At 41.3% G+C, this 21,946-nt stretch overlaps 1 long non-coding RNA gene across 1 annotated transcript in view; it reads right to left on the minus strand.

The window, feature by feature from the left end:
- Window positions 1-757: 757 nt before the first annotated feature.
- Window positions 758-21,946, minus strand: part of LOC116573295 — a 64,114-nt gene continuing 42,925 nt past the window's right edge. The window contains exons 2-3 of the long non-coding RNA XR_004278690.1: window positions 20,235-20,331; window positions 758-966 (exon numbers count right to left, since the gene is read on the minus strand). This is a non-coding gene — a long non-coding RNA (uncharacterized LOC116573295). The remainder of the gene's footprint in view (window positions 967-20,234; window positions 20,332-21,946) is intronic.

Raw genomic sequence — 21,946 nt, forward strand, 5'->3', positions numbered from 1 at the left:
TTTCTTGACAGCTCATGGTATCAAAGGGACAATTTACATTGGTTCGCTACTTTGCAACCAAATGTAGACATCACAAACGCAGATGATTATAACAAATCCAGGGCAACTTTACCTACATGTCCAACTTATTTCCAAACATGTTAGCAATTTTGCAATTAGAAACAGCAAAATCCTGACTCCATGATAAGGAAAATCACATTAACTCACACATCAACTGACATCTTCTGACTTTTTAATACCTTATTAAGATCATCTAGAATCTCCATTCCATATTTGGTGAACTGTTCATTTTCTCAGAGATTGTTTTTAAATATACAAGAGACTGAGGTTCTGATGATGGCCTTTCCTCTGATTTCAGCTAATGCTGGAGTTCAATAGTTTCTGGATTAATGCTGTCTTCTATAATTGTTCGTTCTGGTTCTATAGCATATTGCTGTGAAAAGCATTCTCTTAGGAATGAATGCCTGTGTGGCTTCATGAGTTAGGCATCTACCTTTGGCTCAGGTCATGATCCCCATGTCCTCAGGCTCCCTGCAAAGTGGGGAGCCTGATCCTTTCTCTCCTTCTACCTCTCTCCCTGGCTCATGGTCTCTCTCACTCTCAAATTAAAAAAAAAAAAAAAAATCTATCTCTTTTATTATTCTCTCTTGCACACTTAATCACTCACTCTTACTCTCCCATATACACACAAACACACATGTTCTTTCTTAGGTGTGGATTTTACTGACAATTGTGTATGTTTGAGTGTATGATAGATTTTATGAAAACTGGTTGTTGATGGAAATGGAGAGATTAAAAAGATATTAATTTAGTTACGATGTGACACAACAGACACCTTTGTTCTGAAAATTTCTTCTCCTGAGAACTTCTTATTCAAAGAAGATGTCATAAGCTAGTTTCTCTCTGATTCTTCTCACTATGAAACATCATAACCCATAGAAATAATACAAGACCCAATCAGGAACTCTGAAAGGTAGAAAGAGAAAGGCAAATTGGTTAGGGAATCTGGAACTAGAGAAGAAGGTAAGGCCAAGTAGTCTTAGGTCCCCTCAGCCCATCCAACAAAAGAAACCAATTCAGGCCCAGCACTTTCTAACCTCCAACTTAGCAACAGATAGTCCAGGTAGGATCATTTTTCCATCCGACTGAGTGAAATTTCCTCTCACAACACCAGGTAAATTTGTGCCAAAGGATATCTTGCCATACCAAGAGGTCTAGCCTGGGAAGCACTCTTCATTTCCACGGGCTGTAGGTTCCTTTGCTCATCTAGAGGCTCCAGGTGTTCCTGCATTCCTCCTCAAGCAGTATCAGCAGAGACCAGTGAAATCCCACCAAACATGATAAACCAAGTAAACCAAAATGGCTCTGCAAATTAAATTGTCTTTGTTTGTTTGTTTGTTTGTTTGTTTTAAAGATTTTATTTATTTATCAGAGAGAGAGAGGGGGAGAGAGCGAGCACAGGCAGACAGAGGCAGAGGGAGAAGCAGGCTCCCTGCCGAGCAAGGAGGCTGATGTGGGACTCGATCCCAGGACGCTGGGATCATGACCTGAGCCGAAGGCAGCTGCCCAACCAACTGAGCCACCCAGGCGTCCCTAAATTGTCTTTGAAACTAAAGCCACCAAAGTTGTCCAAAAACTGCATGTGAAACATAAACAGGGGACTGCTTACTAAAATAACAGATTTCCAGGGGCTCCTAGGTGGCTCAGACCTCTGTGTTCAGCTCAGGTCATGATCCTCGGGTCCTGGGATCAAGCCCTGCATTGGGCTCTCCAGTAGAGAACCTGTTTACTCCTCTCCCTCTGCCTGCTTCTCTGCCTACTTGTGATTTTTGTCTGTCAAATAAATAAATAAAATCTTTAAAAAAAAAAACAGGATAGGATCCTGAGTATCATAACATGATAATAAAAATGCCAGAATAAAATTTAAAGATCACCCATTCATACCAAGAATCAAGAAGTTTGAAAGAAAAAGATAATCAACTCATAACAACATTGAAATGAATCAGATGTTGGAATTTTGTGACAAGGATTTTAAGTGAGCCATCATAAAACTGCTTCAACAAGTAATAACTCTTTTGAAATAAGTGATAGAAAAATATCAGCAAAAAATTATAAAAAAAGAAACAAAAGAGAATGGTAGATCTGAATAATGCAATAACAGAATTTTTTAAATTCATGGGATGGGCTCAATACTATGATGGATATGACAAAAAATACCAATTTTATACAAGTCGTTTCAGAGCATACAAAACCAAGAAAAGTTTCCTAACCATTTAGATGAGTCTATCATAACTTTGACCCAAAAACTGATAAGAACATTATGAAAAATAAAATTATGTATTTTTTTATAAGCAGAGGTGCAAAAAACCCTTTGAAATTTATTACAAATCAAATCAAATCCACACATACACACACCCACGTAAGGGCAGAAAGGACTATGTTTAACACAGCAGCCATATCCAAGAGGAAAATTTAGCACAAGGCAAAAAGAAGCCAACAGAAGCAGGGCTACTAAGAACTGAGATCTTTCCTGAATGAAGGTTTGCATTATTCCACCAGTTCAAGAAGCCCAACCAGCCAAGATGCTGGCTAAGAGCAAAAGGAATATGAAACGTGTTGTAGGGAAGACACACTAGCCCATGACTTAGTACAGCAATAAGACTATAGCAGCTATGCCTGTTTTTAAGTATAAAATTACACATCAATCAATTCCTTTATTTTTTGTCTTCCCCTATTATTTTGAGGTATGTTAACCGGTGCTCACATTTACACTTCACATTATGGATCAATAGACCATATAAAATCCACATCAAAAAGTAATAGGGAAGACAGCATATAGCCGGAGATGTTAGCCTCTGACTGGGTATAGCTGGGCACTGTTGTTTTCCCTTTTGTCTCAAGAAGTCGCTGCTGTATGCAAGTTAAATAAAGACAGAAGTTAAGAGTGAAGGCTGAGGAGCGGAAAAGCAGACTTGTGTTAGTCTAACATCTGCTGACTTTCAGACCAGAGTCCAGAAAGGAAGCCATGTGAGGAGGGCATGGAAGCAGGGTTAGAAGAAGCAAAGCTATGGACAGAGAGGAATCATGTTTTCAACAGTAGGGTGAGGATTGAGGAGAAAAAGCCAGGATTATAATTTTAATGAGTTTGTCAGGGCAGGAGCAGACGGCCAAGCAATGGAGCCCTGAGTGAGTATGTCAACCCAGACAGAAGATTTAGATCCTTCTTTCAAAAAATGATGATGCATTCTAAGCACAATGGACTGGCCTGACACAGTAAAGCAGAGAAGGCTGGCCACAGTGTACCGGGGTCAGAGAGAGGAGTCATCGTAGTGGGAAGGAGAAAATTCAAATTTAGAGTCTAAAACTTTGGAGTTTTTAGACTGGAGTCTAAAAACCACCATTTTGTAGTAACTTGCCTTCCTTGCCTGGATTTTGACTTATTTGTACTCAGATGACATTACGAGTTCAAAGGAAGATGTAAATAGTGTGTGGCTACTGGCCAAGACTTAGATAAAAGCAAGAGGTGGTTTAATAGAAAAGGACCGCCTTCACAAGACACAGAGTTCTGGAAACCAAGCCCTTCAGAGAGAGAGAAAAACAGAATGGAAGTGATGGGGAACTAGAGGTGACCAGGACTGGAACAGTTGCATGGACAGGAGCTCATAGACAGGGATCAAAACAGCAACAGTTAATGGAGAGAATTTCAGAGGCAAAATTAGTTTCATTTGAAGATAAATTGTAGCCCCAGGGTATGCACCAATAGAGTGCTACCAAAGGATATAAAATTCACAGAAAATATCAAATCAAACACTTGGGGGGGGGGGACAAAAACAAAGGAAACTATCCTACTGTTTTGGAGGCAACTGCCTTCCTCAACTTTAGCGCAGGCAGGTGCCAGCCCATGCAAGCAAAATAGATGGGAGAAGAAAAGAAAGATCTGAAAAGTCAGCAGGGAGAATAACACTAAACAGTACTGGCCAGCCAGAAAGATGAAATACACTTGATGAGCCTTGAATGGGGGAAGCGGTTGGCCTGGGACTTTTCTGCTCTGTGATGGAGGCTACATCCATGACCAGAAGAATGCTGTGCACTGAGGCTATGCTGTAGAGAATGTTATTAGTGCTAAGAAATAGGAAAAGCTCCCCAGAGCAACTACCCAGTCTTCAGAAATGGTCCAAGGAAAAGAAAGTGTCTGAAGCTCCCTTTCACAAAGACATTGATCACACCCACTGAGCTCTTCCCAGTGATTCTGCTACAAAGTCACAGTGTTTGGTATACACAGAGTTCTGCCAAAAGCAAAGAGTTCTTAAGCTCCCACTGTTTGTCCTGTACCCTGCAGGGAGGAGGGGGGACTTAGAAAACGTCACTGTCCTCGAGAAGCACACTGTCTAGAAGGAAAACAGGAGTACTTAAAGGTATATAAGGAAAGTAGAAAATGATAGGGTCACGGCAGGGATGGAGATATGGTACTATTTTGTGAGCTTGTAGTACATTTTAGGCTATCTGGTATTGCTTTGCAGACTCATCTGGAGAGACTTTTTTCTTTGGCAATTTATTTGTCTTCTCTCTATAGTTACCCCTTTTGCAATCTAGGGGCTTCGCAGTTATATCTGTTATGTCCTCCTGTGTCATCCAGTCCTTAAGCACATCTTACATTGGGTGGCTCGGGGCTCCATCCTGGACTGATGTTGCAAATATCACCTAGCAGATCCTGAAACTGTGTTAGCAGGGAGCTGGGCTCCTAAGGAAACTTCAAAATCTTTCTTCAGCTGGGGCATGCACCACTTATATAAGCCACACCCCAGGACAGGGTCCATGGCATCCTTCCAGCCTTCTTTCCTAGGTCCAAGAACGCTGCCATTACCCTTGTTTCATGCAATGTGCTGGCTTGGGAACCCTACCCACATGGAGTGTGTTTGGTTCCCCTTACCCCACCCATGTCCCACCCCACTCCAGGCTGCTTCTGCCTGCTTCCTGACTTGGGCTCAGCAGGCCTGTGACTTCACCACAGAAGGCTTTGGTTATGCTCTGGGCTCCCAAGAGTTTGCTCTCATTCGGACAACACAGCTCATCCATCGTTGACGTGCTTAAAGCAAAGGGAGATTCACAGCATGACCTTGCAGAGCCATCCTGATCAGTGCACTCCGTCCTCTCATTTGATCTCTCCCATACTCTGGGGAGGTCAGGAATGCCATAAGTCATAAGTCATAAGTCATAGGCTAGATTTCATACAAAAATTATTAGAATAAAAACTTCACAGGCAGTTTGTTATACCACAAGTAGAAGTTAATCTCTGTATTTTACCAGATGAATAAATCGGCTCAAAAAAAAAAATTATAACCTGACCAAAACCAAGGTTTTACTAATATCAGAACAGAAACATGACTCCATCTCTGTTGAGATCCAGAGCCTGTAGACAATGTTTCTTTAGTGGTTAAGGTGAGCTGGAATTTCTTCCAGGCAAGTGTACATGATCCTTATCAGTCCTTGAAACATGAGTGAGGAGTGGGGGCTTTTTAGACAAAGGGAACTTACATGGGCAAGATCTTGGGAATCACAAATATCAGATACGTATCCAGAAAGACTAGTCCTCTGTACTAAAGCATCCCTTACTACAATTATCAGTGAGTTAATGCATCTATGCCCTCAAGTCCAATACATTCACAGCTTTCATTGTATGTCAACATGTACAAAGTATTAGGTACTGAGGATGCAAAAAAAAAAAAAAAAAAGAAAAAAAAAGAATAAAATCTTGCTGTCTATAAGAATCCCACAGGCTGAGAAAAAAGATTTCTTAGCAAAAATGTTCACTACTGTCAGTCTCTTAGAATTTTATTATGATAGCTAGATGACCAAGCTACGGGAGAAGCACTCAGGAGGACATTATCAACACTCGCTAGGGGGAAAAAAAAAAAAAGGTCTTCATAGAGGAGCTGACCCTGCGGGATGTATGGAGAGGGTGAGGGCAATGAGCATTCCAGATCAGGGAAGAGCAGGTGCGGAGGTGAAACTGAAAAGCACCCAATCCTCTTTTTATGAATTGAATGTGGTCCTCTTGGTCAGATCCCTACCCCTCCTGGGAAAGGATGAACTTGAGAAGGAAAGGTTAGGCCCGGAGAAGCGGTTTGGGACTCCTATGTCTTTAGGCTGACTACAGGGGAAGCTAAAGCTCAGGAGATCCTAGGAGCACACAGGTCGGAAGCAGGTGGAACACTGGGGCGTAAGGTGTCATGTTGCTGCTCTCCAATCCCAGGCTTGTCACTGGCTTCATCCAAGAATGCTCTCTGAGCCGGGTGTGCGAGGTATCTGACACTGAAGCAAGAATGTTCGCTTCTCCCACTGCCTGTCCCCGTCTTCACAGAGTGTCGTCCCGGCTACTGCCTTGTATCCACTTCCCGTGTAAGGCAGAAGCCCCGAAAGAGGTGGCTTGTAAGGAATGATTTCATACCACAGAGCTGTCAAAACACTGTCTTTGTGGATTTTTTTTTTTTTTTTTTTTTTTAAATCCAGGAGACTTGCGGCACAAATTGCATGCCATCTGACCTGCTGCTCTCCTGGGTGAAAGGGGAGGGAGGAGCATGCAGGAGGAGACTGACGCTGGGCAAGGAGGAGCCCACAAACACAGGGATTTGGGATGGTGCTGGCCGTGATATGGGACAGGGTGGGCACAGGGGCTTCTCAGCTCCATGCAGTTTTCCTTCTGCTTTTCTCTTTGTTTTCAAATTCTTCACATTGTCTGACATACACAGCACCCCCTCTAAGGCCTGTGATGACTATTTCTAAATGCTATTGTTTTTTGTCACCTTTCTTTCAGTGCAATTCAACAGATTTTACCCAGCTCCACCCCCAATTCAGGAACTCTGCTAAGAACTGGGATTTAAAAGAAAATAAACTACATTCTCACGGAACTCACAACCTAAGGAGGAAGAATGTCACACAATGCAGCTTATTAATAAAGGACTGTGAGTACAACCGAAGAATTAAGCACAGCTGGACTTACCAAATCACTGTTGTACACTTGAGAGTAATGTCACAGAGCACGCCAACTCAACTTCAATAAAACAACAACAACAACAACAAAAAGAATTCAGCACGGGGGGCTGAGCGATGTAGGAAAAGGCAGCCTGGGGGGCCAGGGCAAGGCTTCTGAGAGGAGGCACTTCCTGAACTGGATATTTAAAGATAAGTGGGATGTATATTTAGTATTAATAGCATTATTGATAATGATAATTGCTCTCAATGGACATATCACAAAGTGTGTATGTTGAATAACACTGCATTAATAGGACTATAACAACTGCCGAAATATGAGGGGAAATTAATGGAGTCATAATCAAGTTAGGAAACCAAGCCAATTCTCTAAATCTTTAACACATCAAATAGACAAGAACAATGGATTTTAAGGGAACGGGATAGTACAGTAAATAAAACCGATTTGCTAGACATATATATAAGGACCTACTTAGCAAGAGGCTTTCATTAAAGTTAAACTGTCCCTGCTCCCCTTCCCCCAGGGGATTCACTTAAAACAAGTCCCAGAAACCAGCTCCAGGTAACAAAGCCCAGATACAAGGGTGGGTCAGGCCAGGTGGAGACATCCGATCAGTGGGGGGATGCATACGGTCTCCCTGGTTACCAAGGAGTACGGGCCCTGCCCTTTGGGAACCTTTTGGGCTCCAATCCTAACCAAGGTGTGATAGGCCAAATCAAATGTCTACTAGGGTAAATTGTAACTCAATTGGTCACCTAGCATCACTGTGGAGTTTCCTGTGTGTGTTACAATCTCATTGGTCACCTGTGCGTGGCCAGGCCCGGCCGATGGCCTTTGCCCTTAAAAGCTAGTCTGGGAAACGGAGAAGGGTCGCCCTCTCTTGTAAGAGGTGCGTCCCCGAACGTTCGGTTAGATTCTTGATGCTTGGTGCGAAAAAAAGCTTTGCTTGACCTTCGCTTTGTGTGTCTCGCTCCTTTAATCACGGACCCATTATTGGGGCATAACAGTATATACTTTGTACTCCACAATCTTTTTAAATGATGGTAGGGTATTGGAAACAACGTAAAACATAATCTTACACTCTAGACATACACAGAGCTTAAATACAGTGTAAAACCTGAAATTATATTAAAAACAAAATCCAAATTAAAATGAACACTTTTACAAGTTTTTGTAAATATCAATAAAACAAACAACATTCTGACACATTCAACTACGGGCTAAAGGAGAAAATGTTGGGAATGAGGAACCAGGCCCACCTATGGATACAATTGGCTGATATTTTAAGGGTTTCATATATAGGTTCAGGAGGGATATTCATCTTAGTTTTCATTCTGAATAATATATGTGCTTCATTTTGGAATCAGGACAATGCTGAATTCATAACATGACACAGGCATTGTGTAAGAGTTGCATACGACTGGGATTCTTTCTTCTTTGAAAGTTCAATAGAATTCATGGGTGAGCCACGTGGGTCTGGTATCCATTTCTCTTGTAGAGAGTAGAGTTGGATCTTGCTTTTCTTCTCCCCCCGCCCCCCAATTCTGAGAAGCTGTGACTTTGCGCGCTGGGTCCAATTACATTCCTTATGACTATTCCTGTGGTTGGTTAAAGCCCATAGTCTTCCTCTCCGTTTGTCACTTGTAGCTACTGTTTTTGTTTTATTGTTCTTTTGTTCTCTCCTTATGGGAGGAGTGGGGGAGATTCGTCCCATATAATAATCTGTTTTATTTTCTCTTAACTTCTTAGCCATATCTCTTTTGTTATCTTCCAATAGTGGCCGTGGGGCTAACAGCATGTATTTTTCACTTTCAATATCTAGTTAAATAAATATTGTGCCACTTCACACCTGAGGCTTTCCATTTCTCATGTTACAACTTTTCACATTACTTTTCACACCTCCTACTTATCACCTTTCAAATGGAATAACTAAAGGAAAGTGTAATTTTATGTACACAATCCTTACTTAAGTGCTACTGTGCTTGTTTATCTCTATAGACAGGGTAAGTTCCTCCTTTTGATGTCACTATTTTCATTTTAAACAGTTAATATATATATAGTTGTTATAAGTAGAAAAAATGCACATTCTTTTGTGTTTATCTGCTTATTTTCAATTTCTGTTGCCTTTTTTACTTCCTAGATATCTGGGTTTCTCTCTGATATCATTTCCTTCTGGCTTTAGGGATCTTATTTAGAATTTCTTCTATTGCTGGTTGGCTGGTCACAAATTCTCTCACCTTTTGCTTATCAGAGGATTTCTTTTTTAAACCCTCATTTTTGAAAGATGTTTCAGTTTATATAGAATGCTTGGAAGACTGGCTCGAACCACCCTTCTCCCCCGTGCTTTAAAGACGACATTCCCCTGTATTCTGGCCTCTGTTCCTCACAGAAGTTAATAGACTCATCTTTTTCTCATCTATAGAACAAGACTTTTTAGCACTGAGTGCTTTCAAGATTTTCTTTCTCTTTGGTTTTCAGCAATTTGACTAAGATATGCACATTTCTTTGTATTTATCCTACTTACAGATCACTGAGCTTCTTATAAGTCGATGTTTTTCATCACATTTTATAACCTTTCAGTTATTGTATTTCAAGTGTTTTTTTTTTTCTGTATTATATTATTCTCTTCTCCTTCTGGAAATCCTACTTATGTATGCGCTAGACAATATGATACTGACCCACATATCCTTAAGTTTCTGTTGAATTTTTTCTAAACTTTATCTCTTCTTCTGATTAGATTATTTCTTTGGATCTGTAATCCAGGTCACTGTCTCTTCCTGCCCTACCCCCTGCCTTATCTCTAATTGGCAAATAGAACCATTCAATGAATTTTTCATCTTAGTCAATGCCCAAATTTGTATTTGATTAATTTTTATAGTTTCCATTTTTCTATGGAGATCCCTGATATCCTCACTCAATAAGTAATTTCTTTAAATTCTTTGGAAATATTTTCATTAGTTTTTTGAACACTTTCATAGTAGCTGCTTTAAGCTTTGATTGTTTGCTGCTAAATCCATGTTAATGGCCACCTTGTGGTCAGCCTCTATCGACTATTCCCCCTAACTCTGTGTCATACTTTCTTGGTTCTTTTCTGCAGTCAGCATTTTTGTTACTGTAGTCTAGATGTGGCTATTTTAAGTTGTATGGACTTTGGATTCTGTTATTTTCCTCTGAAGAGTGTCCTAGTATGTAGTCTGACTTTTGGCTGCTCACCTTGGGATTGAGTAGGTTTGTTTTACATTTTATTATGGAAGATCTGTTGAGAGCCAAATCTGTTTTCCTAGCCTCTCTAATTTTGGCAAGTCTCAACCTCCAAACTCTGTCTCTTCTCAGAATCTCATTAGAGTTTGCTTTTGGACTTTGTTAGAGTGATCTAAAGTAGGTCTTGCTTTAGAGGGCAATCCTTCCTTGGGAGACAAGGCCTTTCTGGTGTCTCTGATGGATGCCTCCAGCATCCCTGAGCACTGCTTGAACTCCAGTGTCTGGTCCATTCTCCCTCCACCTTGTAGCAGCTACATCCCCTAAGTTTCACGTAGCACTTACAAAACCATAGCTCTTCACCAAGGATTCATGGGAACTCATGAGGAAACCTGCTCTGGTTCCACCCTCTAATGCCTGCCTTTCAAATTCCAAAACTTTGAACTTCCTCCAACCTTAATATTTGCCTTCTCTGATCAGTGGAAGTGCTGTTCCCTACTTGGGCTGTAGCTCACTGCACTGCCATTAAGAAGTTATCCCCCAGAAGAGACCTGAAGCCACAATGGGGTTTGCCTAATGAATATTCCTTCTTTTCCAGGAAGAAAAATTACTTCATATATTTTATCCAGTTTTACGTTTGTGGCAAAAGAGATAATCTAATACCATTTCATCTGTCATAATCAGAAGCAGAAGTCCCATTATTTTTATTGTGGTAAAATATATATAACATAAAATTTACCATTTTAACCTTTTTTTTAAAGTGTAAAGTTTAGAAGTATTAAATATATTCACATTTTTGTGCAACCATCACCACCATCCATCTTCAGAACATTTTCATTTTCCCCAAACTGACACTTTAGACCCATTAAACACTAGCTTCCCGTTCCCTTCTCTCTCTCACCCTGGTAACCATTATTCTACTTTATGTCTCTATGAATTTCACTACTCTAGCTACCTCATATAAATGGAATCATATAATATTTTTCCTTTTGTGACTGATTTATTGCACTTAACATAAAGTTAGCCTGATGCCTTCAAGGCTCATTCATGTTATAGCATATGTCAAAATTTCCTTCCTTTTTAAGGCTAAATAATATTCTACTGTGTGTATAGACAACATTTTGCTTATCCATATATCTGTGGCTGGAGATTTGTCTTGCTTTCACATTTTGGCTATTTTAAATAATGCTGTTATGAATATGGGTGCCCAAATATCCCAAGTACCTTTTTGTAATTCCTTTGAATATATATACTCAGAAATGGAATTGTTAGATCATATATTAATTCTATTTTTAATTTTTAATAAGTATCATACTGTTTTTTCATAGCAGTTACACCATTTTATATCCCCACTAGCAATGAATAAAGGTTCAAATTCTCCACATTCTCACCAACACTAGCCAGCCTAATAGGTTTGAAGTGGTATTTCATTGTAGTTTTGATTTACATTTCTTTAAGCATTAGTGATGTTTAAAGCATCTTTTTATATTTATTGGTCATTTGTGTATCTTCTTTGGAGAAATGTCTGTTCAAATTCTTTGTCCATTTTTGACTTAGGCTGTTTTTTAGTGGTTGAGTTGTAGGGGTTCTTTATATATTCTAGATATCCATCCTTTATCAGAAGAAGTGCTGATTTCACACAGTAACCAAATAAATGTTTTAAAGACATTAATTATTTCCTACCCTTCCTTTGCTTAAAATGCTTCAGAGGTTATCTGTTGTATGTATCATGAAAAACTTGCCATTGCCTACTAGGTCATGATCAGAACTCTGCCTCTCTAGCATCTTATGATGATTTCTAAAATTTGTAATCAGCCTATTTGCACCTGTCAGATTCCTGGATTTCAACTGTCTCAGTGTTTCACCTGATCCATTCTTTCTTGGTTTCTAGAAGTCAGCTTAAATATCACCTTCTCACAAGTCCTCCAGTGATTACATTATAAATGTAGCAAAACCTCTTCCCTGCTATCCTCTGTCGCAGACATTATCTATTCCCTTGGTAGTACTAATCATAGGGCTAAGTGTTATATTTCTTTTCTCATGCCTTATCTATTTCTCCTGCTACCAGGGGAGATATGGACCTCCCTCGCAATAATGTATAATCCAAGAAGGAAGGACGGTACATCAGCCATTCATTCTCACATCACCTTGAATAAAATGCACAGAAGCTTCAATGTCCACAAATTTCTTGATATTGTTAACTACATTTGCAGGGCAAAAGAATCCTAATGAATTTATCAAAGAAAGACTTGGATAAAATTAAGCATCTATGCTTTGAAATGTAAACTTTAAAATCTGACACCAGGCAAGGTAATGTGCTATTGCCAGTGGTACTGAATGTCAACATGGAAGTGGAACCCAACATAACTGGTGTCAAAATAAGAGTTATAAATGTTAGAAAGCAAAAAACATACTAACCAAAATTACTTCACAATGGGATTTAGTGACCCTGTTTTTCTTAACAGAATAGGTTAGGAGTTAAATGTTGTACTCTAACATTAACACACCCTGATTAAAATCCCGGTTTGCCATTTACTTGCTCTACCACCTTAGTAACCCTATCCTTCAGTCTCAGCAGCAATGAGATGCGTAATTCACAGACAGTACTCTGTGCAGGGCCTAGCAACCAAGCAGGAACTTAGTCGATATGAGCAGTTATTTTTCTAAATAATGTTTCTAACATGAGATTTTGTGTGTAAGAGAAAGTCTATTAAAAACAAATAATGCCAAAAAGGAATGAATACAGAAGAATCCTAAAATTCAGAATTGGCTATAATCCTGCTGTTCCAATCCCTGCTTTCTTGCTGGAACCTCCTCTTTTCATCAAGGTCTCACCCTTTCTTGGTGTCACTGACTCTGAAAATAACAGTAATCACAGGGGGAGTGCTGGGGTAAAGCAAGGAGAAGGACATGCTCAGTGTTATTCTGCAGTTATGACCAGAGCTCTGGTCTGCAACTGGGTCCTTCTACGCTATCCCCTCTGCCACTTGGGCTGTGAACTAGGAGAAGGTCTTGTTCTTGCTTATCTCCTTGTCTTCAGAACCTACTCTGTGACCTCGTGCTCCACAGATTGTGTTTGAGAAAGGAAGAGGGAATGCATGGGACAAAGAGAAGGAGGAAGGGCAAGTAGAAATTTTCACAGACCCATTCTGTCTTGTCACTAGTGTTATTATATTGGATACCTTGCCTTTTCTTCTTTAACAGCGGTTCTTAAAATAACCTAAACCCATGATCCATGAAACTGAGAAAGAAATCAAATCAGAAGTAATCTGATTCTGCTCTGACTCCCTTTTTCTATCCTCTCTGAGGCAATTGGGAACAACTGTGAGACTGTTTCCGAGTGGGGAAAATTAAGTGTGCTCTGTCAGATTTTACGTGTGTAGCTTCAGGATAGGCCTGTGTTTAAAGCAAGCCTTATGGAATTTTCTGGAAAGTATTTAGGTACAAATTTTCTCTCAATCCTTCAACATCAGGGGAACTAACCCAGTGGGTTAGTTTCTTTATTCGTGCTCTTCATCATAGGTACCTCATGTGGCTGAGGAAAGACTTTTCCATCAGTCAGAGCACTAAGCAATCAGCCAAAGTCTTTGAGTCTTCAGTGACAAAATAAGCCTGACTTGTTTAGATAAATCAGGTCATGGGCAAAGCCTGAATTCACATCAGCGGAGATTCCCAAGAAGATGCTTCAAAGAAACTAGTCACAAGACTTTGCTGTGAAATGGGTCCAGTCCTGTGCTCTGTTTGCTAAGTATGAGGGTGTGTGTGAGTGTGTTAGTGTGCATGTGAGACAAGGGGGGAGCAGTAAAAAGAGGAACATCACAGCAGAAGATGCTAACCTCTCCCTTCCTTTCTCTTCTGTATTCTTTTTAAGTTTTATTTATTTATTTTAGAGAGAGAACATGAGTGGGAGAAACAGAGAGAGAGGGAGAGAAAGAATCTCTAGTGGACCCCAACTGAGTATGGGCCTGATGTGGGGCCCCATCCCACAACCCTGAGATCATGACCTGGGCTGAAACCAAGAGTCTGACATTTAATGTCCACCCAGACACCCCTCTCTTCCATATTCCATGCGCTGTCCTAAACGGGTCTGGGATCAGCTGGAGGGGCAGGACAGGCCTAGAGCTGCTCTCATGAACTGAGGCGTGCACTCCACTGAGCTGAGAATGAAAGTTCTTCCATTGAGGGCCTTATAATGCCTCAGAGAAAACAGCTCTAATGCTACCGGGGTACACCAAGCACTGTTTAGCGCCATCAGTGGCCTTTGACTACACAGCTAACAATAAAGAAGGCAGAGATCCTGGGCTTTGAACTGGTCAAATGGGTGTTCTCTGGCCCTAGAAATGGTTTAAACAAGTAGAAACTGGTGGGAAGAGAGGACACCTGGAGACTGAACATAACTAATGTGCCCTTCCGGGTGGGGAGGGGAGAGCGGGTAGGTGACAGCAGGAAGGAAGCAGGCAGAGAAAGCCTGCGAGAGAAGAGATGTGTAGAGAGGACTTGATCTGGATCCCCAGCTTCTTAGATTTTAGAATCACTCTGCAAGTTGGAACATTTTCTTTCTTTAAACTTTCATGGCACCATGACAGATGGTTCAGAAATGTACTTTGATTTAATTCTTTCCATGGGCCTGGATGGCAGATATTATTATTCCCATTTTACAAATAAGGAAGCAGAGGAGTTTGAAAGATGTTAAGAAAAGTGTCTATGGTCTATTACAAAACTTCTTGGTTATTTTCCCCCCTTCTAATATATCACCCCAGATCTGGAAAATCCCTCCTGCTGGTAATCAGCTTGTCACATAAGTAACATGACCTTGGTTTCCCATTTTATGAAGCATGGATATTGACCTAGGGCATCTGTGAGACCTCATCTTATGCCAAATTTTCTGAAAGTTCAGGCAAGGACAAGGGGAGAAGAGCTAGTTAAAATGCATGACAGAAACATTCAAAAATTGAGGTTCATTCTTGTGTCCCACAAAACTGATTTGTGGTGGTCCCTATGTAAGAGCATGGTCACTTGAATGCAGATATTAGCCCTTCAAACCTCACTTGGATTGGTAACTGTATGAGTTTGCAATTTCTTTAATGTGTCTGAGCTTCAGTTTCTTAATCAACCAAATGGGGATAACTGCACTGACGTAAAAAGCTGTATCAAGGATTGAGGAATATGATCTTTTCATTGCTTTGCATAAAAAGGTTACAGCCTCTTCCTCCCACATCTTCATGAATCTGGGTCCATCTGTTGTTAACAAGAAAGGAGCCCCACTCTGGTTGTTTCTGCTGGCCCGGTTCTCTGTGGGAGATGAGAAGGGGATTTACCCATGCCTGCCACTCCTCAAGTCTCCAAGAGAAAGATGAACAGTTCTTGCAGACGTAATCCCAGGGATATCTGATGAGTGAGGGCTGATTCAGAATACAGGGTCACCTCTGGGTTATTGGACAGTGACCATGTGCCCTGGGGGTTGATGTCTGGTGGAAATGTGTGAAAAGAGTGGGTACCATGCAGAGCAGAAATGTTCAGAATGCCCAGGTATTTACCTTTAAGGGAGGAAGCCAGGTTGATGATGTCACAGGCTCTCATATACTACTAGAAGCCAAGCACCACTGGCTGAATTATAAATGAATCAGAAATGATCACTTAGAGTCACCAAAGGGGGCAACCTCTACCTACTTTCTGCGCTAGGTTAGCCATATAGAGCTTTGTCCAGGGTCAAAGGGGAACGTTAGAGACTGAATGTTTGTGTGCCCCCAAATTTATATGTTGAAATCCTGTAAGCTTAGAGCTCATTTCTATCCCTGCTTCTCAACTGCTCTCCTAAGTTGGCAGTCATTATCATGTGCCCCTGCCTCTCCCACTGGGGTCCATGCCCCATTGCACACCATACCCTGCCTGGAGTTCCCAGCAGTATGGCCTGCCTTATGTCCAATACAGACAAGGCTCTACTCCAAAATGACAATGCCAGGATGACATAGGACATTGCCAGGTGATAGATGCCATCTTCTGTACAGCCCATGCTATGCTCACATCTTCCACAAAAAAGTATGGCTCACGTTTCCACAAGGACCTGTGTCATAAGACACATGACTTTGGACAAGCAAAACGCAGCATCAAAGGTGGAGAAGAACCCACAAGTATATCATAAGCGATTTAATTGCAGTTAAATTTATCTATGTTAAATGCCAGAAAATGAAGATAGACCAAAAAGACAATCTCATGTAGGTCTTTGTGCCCAGACCCCTTCATCAGCACATCTCACAGCCTGCCGGGATGGAGAACACAGCTGGAGGCCCAGAGCTGAGCTTCCCACATCACTGGTTCCTTCCTCTGTTGGCTCATTTTCATCTCCTTCCCCAAAGACACACAAACAGAATCCAAAACTACTGTGACCTGAATGTGTGACATACGGTGCAATTAGTAAAAGTGCATTAAGGACCAAATTGGTCCTGTACTGGCACTTTCCAGAAAATGAGAGGGAGGAAACACTGGGAACACAATCGCAAAGCAAGTGGCTGGAGCCCTTTGTGAACTTCTGCCAGGAGGAAGCCTCTGTGGGTGAGCTCAGTCTCATGATGCAGGGTCACAGCTCGAAGAAGACACCTATAAAATGTCCCCTCCAGAAGACGGCATTTTTGGAAGGCAACTTCGTGATATGTAGCCAAAATCTTAATAATGTCTAAAACTATTACCCCACTAGCTCCCACTCCTAGGAGTTTATTATAAGGAAACCATAAAGAAACATAAACTGAGATTTGTTTCAACATTGATCATAACAGTGAAAACTAAAAATAACTTGGAAGAATAGAAAGATGGGAGTAGTTAAGAAAATCATGGTGGAAAATTATGCAACCATCAAAAATGATGTTTACAAAGGATTCTTAACATAAGGAGATGTTCTAGCAGAATTTTAAACCTATTGCCACATGTAACTCTAACAGTGCTGTGTCATCTCGTTTTATCTACCAGTTGATGGCTATACCTAGCTTAAAAACTCACTGTAAATTACATAAAAATTGTAAATGGTGGTTATTGCTAGATTTTGAGCTCTGAAAACTAAATAGTTCTTTTGTTATTTTAAGTATCTTGCAAATGATTTATAAAAGATACACAATGCTTCAATAAACTGAAGGGAAATGCATCATTTGGAATAAAAAATGTATCTGCTGCCTTGCCTCATCCTTCTGCTACACTAAGTAAGGCTGCCTTTGTGATAAAGGGTTCAAGACTTAATTCTCTATAACCAATGCCTTCCCTGGCTCCCAGAAGGAGGCTCTGATGCCCCATCATGCAGATTCTCTGAGGTTCTCTAGAAACAGCTCTTTGCCTCTCAGAGGGCTCGCCCATTCAATGCCACCCATTCAAAGCAAGGGGTGGTCAGAGCAAGCAAGATGAGGATCAGGCGGCACTTCCTCTGGAAGTGGTTTTTATCTCAAAAGGGAACTGAAGACTTGGGTCACACTTTCAGGCTCCTACAATCTTGCTATTCAAAGTGTGGTCCCTGGACCAGCAGCAGCATCACCCAGGAGCTTGTGAGAAGTACACATTCATGGGCCTCATCCCAGACCTACTAACCTGGAATCTGCATTTTAACAGGATCCCCAGGGTCTTCTGCGCACATTAAAGTTTGAAAAGTATTGTTTTATAGGATATGTTTCAAGCAATGAGATTGTACAATAAAATAAGCACAAACTGATGAGATGGGATATCTGATCCTTGGTACTAGCTATAGGCATGAAAAATGATTTTTTTTCCCCTTGGCCCTTCTTAGGTTCACTGGTTGGGGCCCTATAACTTAGACTGGAAAAAATAGGTGAACAAGAAAAACAAACAGAAGTTTAAAAACACATGAGAATATCAGTGATGAGTAGCTCGAGGGTGTGGTTAAGATGTGGGCTTATGTAGAATCTTCACAAAAAAACAACATATTTTTGGAGAAGTAGCATGACCAGAGAAAACGACTTGGAGCTTCTAGGGGTGTCAAACCCTAAAGAAGTAAATATAAGGGGGAACTAATGGTAGATAGGGGCTGGTTTGGGCCAGGTTTGTTATCTCTATTCATCTGGTGCTGTTTCTGGCCTGATAAGGGTCTAGAGTTACCTCTGATGATGAACTTCTGTCCTTCCTGGTTGGGTAAGGACGCCTTTACAAACGTCTATCCTACTTTTAGGCCACAGGGGGAAGGCAGAGAGCTTTCCTTGTACCTGTTTCTTCTCAATTGCCTTCGGTTTAACGTACCAAAGTGCCAAATTTGGGGGTGGTATATTCTGCCACCCTTAACTGCTCTGGAAACAAGAAGTAGCATGACCTTAAAAAACTGGACGCTCTTGACTGAGGGTCATGACAGACTTAGACCTTCGTTTCCACATCTGAAAAATGGGGATAATAAAATCTCTCCATTATAGGGTTTGAGAGAACTGGATTAGGGAGCATAAAACCTCTAGAATACCACTTGGAATAGATTCAGTATTCAATGATTTTCATCATCATTATTATGATTACACATGACAGTCATAAGGATCAAATAAGATAATGAATATCCAAGGTTGTTACAGATGTAAGAAATTCATACACAGATGTGAAGAGAAATTATTTTACAGATGTGAGGAATCAGTCTTATCCAGAAAGCCAGCTGGGAAATGCTAGCTGGGGAGAAAGACAGAAAATACAGGTGCACTGGAGTCCCTGAGATTCCGGGCACCAGATCTCACAGAGGGAATCAGCAGGAGCTGGGTGGAGCCCAGTGGAATGAGGGCACCTTAGCCAGAGGGCTTCCCTCACTGTTCTCCCAGAAGGAGGATTTTTCCTTTTGGATTTCTTTATGAGGAGAGTTTAAGGAAAATTACGGTGAATTTGCCCTGCCCATTCCCGGGCACTGTTACCAGACAATCGGCTCATCCCCAAGGCTGTAGGTGAGTCATCTTTGCAAACGTTTTCCATTTTCCAATGGGAGGAAACCCTACCTTGATGCCCTTGAACAAGGAGGAAGAAAATGTCTAGGCATTACACAGGTCTCATCAGCTGTCAAGCAAAGTGGCCAACTGTCTTGGACAGAGAATTGATAAGGGAAAACCTTTCAGAAATGGTTCATGTCAGCTCAGCCTTGAAGAAAAGCAACAGGGAGTTGTCCTAGGAAGGGGGGACCAGGCTTGAAGGTAAAGAATGGAATGGGTCCAAGTTGGGAAACATGGACAAAGAAAATCCAGTTCACTTGGGAAAGACAAGGGCCAGAAGAGCCGGGACAGAAACCCATGGGGAAATGGCTAATTAGGGGTCTCCCTCTAGACTTGGTTCTTGACAATTGAAATAAAACTTCAATTTTATTAATTGTAATGCTGGTGGAGAAATCAACAATGAAGTAAATTGACTCTCACAAACCTGATTCTTGAAATTTAATATTCCTGTCAATGCCATGGGGACGGACAGGATGGATTTGGTTTTGCTCAGTGCTGCACCCAAAGAAGGATGCAGATCAGCGTCTTGCCTGATCGTCCTCTGACACAGCACCTGTGGTTCTTACCTTTTCCTCTTCGCTAAGGGACCAAACTTTCTCCTGGCCGCCCTCATAATTCTCTCACTGCTCTCTCTCTGTCCCTTTTCATTTGGTGGTCCCCAAGCTGAGCCAGTGTCTCCTAGAGTTCCATTATCTGTTTTCTAGCAGAGGTCATCAACTCTAGCACCTCAAGGATTGGGGAAGGAGAATGAAGGTGTTCATGAGGCAGGCTGAGAGCTAGAGGGCCCAGCAGGTCCAGGAGGAAAGTTGCTGTGCAGCTGTGAAGCTCATCTTTCTCCACTCTCCTTGGACATCTGGCAGGACAGTTTCAGGCCTAAAAACAATTTGCAGGCCTGAAGATTCCCTGCTTTTATCTTGATATGAGCTGGGCCTCCTGGGCTTCCTAGCAGTGGGTGATGATCCCAGAGAACCTAGTCCCAAATTCACACATACGAAGTACACGCACAGGTGCCCCCAGTGCTCCCATCGTGTACTCCCGACCTGTCTCTCATTTCATTCCCAGCTGCGATGGTCAGTTTCACATAAGCTCAGGCTCACCTTGAGGGACAGCATTCCACTTCAAGCAGGAGCCAGGCATCAGTCAGCTTTGCTTCTCAGCCAGGACCTTGTCGGACACCACAGTTATCTGCTCAGCCTGTGTGCAAGCACAGCCAGAAGTACAAGGGAATTAGGCCAACCTTTCCATCTCCTTCTCTTGCTTTGTTCCTACACATCACTCAGCCATATCTGAGCTTCTCAATACATCCCTTAGAATATCAGGCTATCAAAAGCCTATGCTTTGTCCTTCATTTCTTCCCTTATCCACCTGGCTGATTGCTACTCCTTTTCACAATTCAATTCATTTTGTGACTTTTCTAGACACCTTTTTATCCTTCACCTCCCTACTTGTCTTAAGTCCCTTCTCTGTGTTCGCATTCTTCTTTGAATCCCACCAGCACAGAAGTACTTACCAGTTTCTCTTGTCATCAGTAAGATCTTCTTTCTCTCCCATATATATATATAGAAAGCCCCATAGAGGACAGAAGACGTGTCTGCCATCTCTCTATTTGCATTGCTAGCATGTGACAAACAGCTGGCACTTGATAAATATTTGTCGAATGAATGAGTGCTTTGCAGTTAGGCTCAGAATCCTAGTGCCACGGAATATAACATCTTGCCTACGACCAGTGCCAAAATTAGCAAAGACTTCGTGAGAATGTATTTGCCACAGAGAAATCATTCAATAAATGCTTAACTCTTATTTGAGCTAGAAAAATAAAAAGAGACACAAAACCCTCAAGAGAGTGAGGTAAGTGAATATAAATGCAACAGAACTGATCATAAGAGCTTTAATTATTTAATGAGTCAGAGTGTGGGTGAGTGTATGAGCAACCGCTTCATGGAACCCAGCGGGTTTCAAGAAAGGACCAGAATTAGCTAGAGACCAATAGGATTAGTTTAAGAAATATTTATGGGATGCCTAGTTTATGCCAGGTGAAATGCTTAGTAGGACTGAGCTTTTATGACAAACTACCTCAGGATTCACCAAGCTGAGAGTAAAAGAATGTGCATATTTCGTTTGAATAAATTTTTTAAAAAATTTAATATCCTGAAGGTAAAATTTGAGCTCAGGGTGGTAGGAGATCCTGCCCAAGACTCATTCTAGTTCCACTGTAGGTTTTAACTGACACAGGTCACTTGTGCTTGATGCTTGTCTGCTTCAACTTAACCCTGAGTCTAACCATTAAGGATAATTGTGAAAATCATCAGGACTAATCACAGTTATGTTAAATGCAGATAGAAGAAGGAAATGTCAAAACACTTAGGAACCTTCAGACAAAATTCTTAATTTGTTGCTACCTGGCCAAGGTCCAAAGGTAGAATTGATGTTGCCCTAGTTTTGATTTTGTAACTTCTCTTCATCATCTGCAAATGTCTGGAGCGGCAAACAGAAACGGCAGGGGTTTGGGAACCAAATTGAGTCTGCCTTTTATTTACATGTTCATAAACTTAAGCAAATTGGTTTTCCTCTTGGAACCTTGGTTTATTTACCTGAAACGTGAGATAAACCGAGTGGGCCTAGCCTGGTGACAAAGATTCTTTAGTTGGCCAAACTTTAGTCAGGTTTCTGAACCTTCTCCTGGGCTCATGTATATGCACTTGCTTGTAAAATCCAGCAAGAGCCTTGTTAAATCACTTTAGCAAGAATCCCTTACCCTCTGTAACTCATCAGCCTCAGCCTCTATATTCCATCCTGCACTGGCTGTCCC

The sequence above is a fragment of the Mustela erminea genome, chromosome 14 (assembly GCF_009829155.1).
Source record: "Mustela erminea isolate mMusErm1 chromosome 14, mMusErm1.Pri, whole genome shotgun sequence".
Taxonomy (NCBI): Eukaryota; Metazoa; Chordata; class Mammalia; order Carnivora; family Mustelidae; genus Mustela; species Mustela erminea.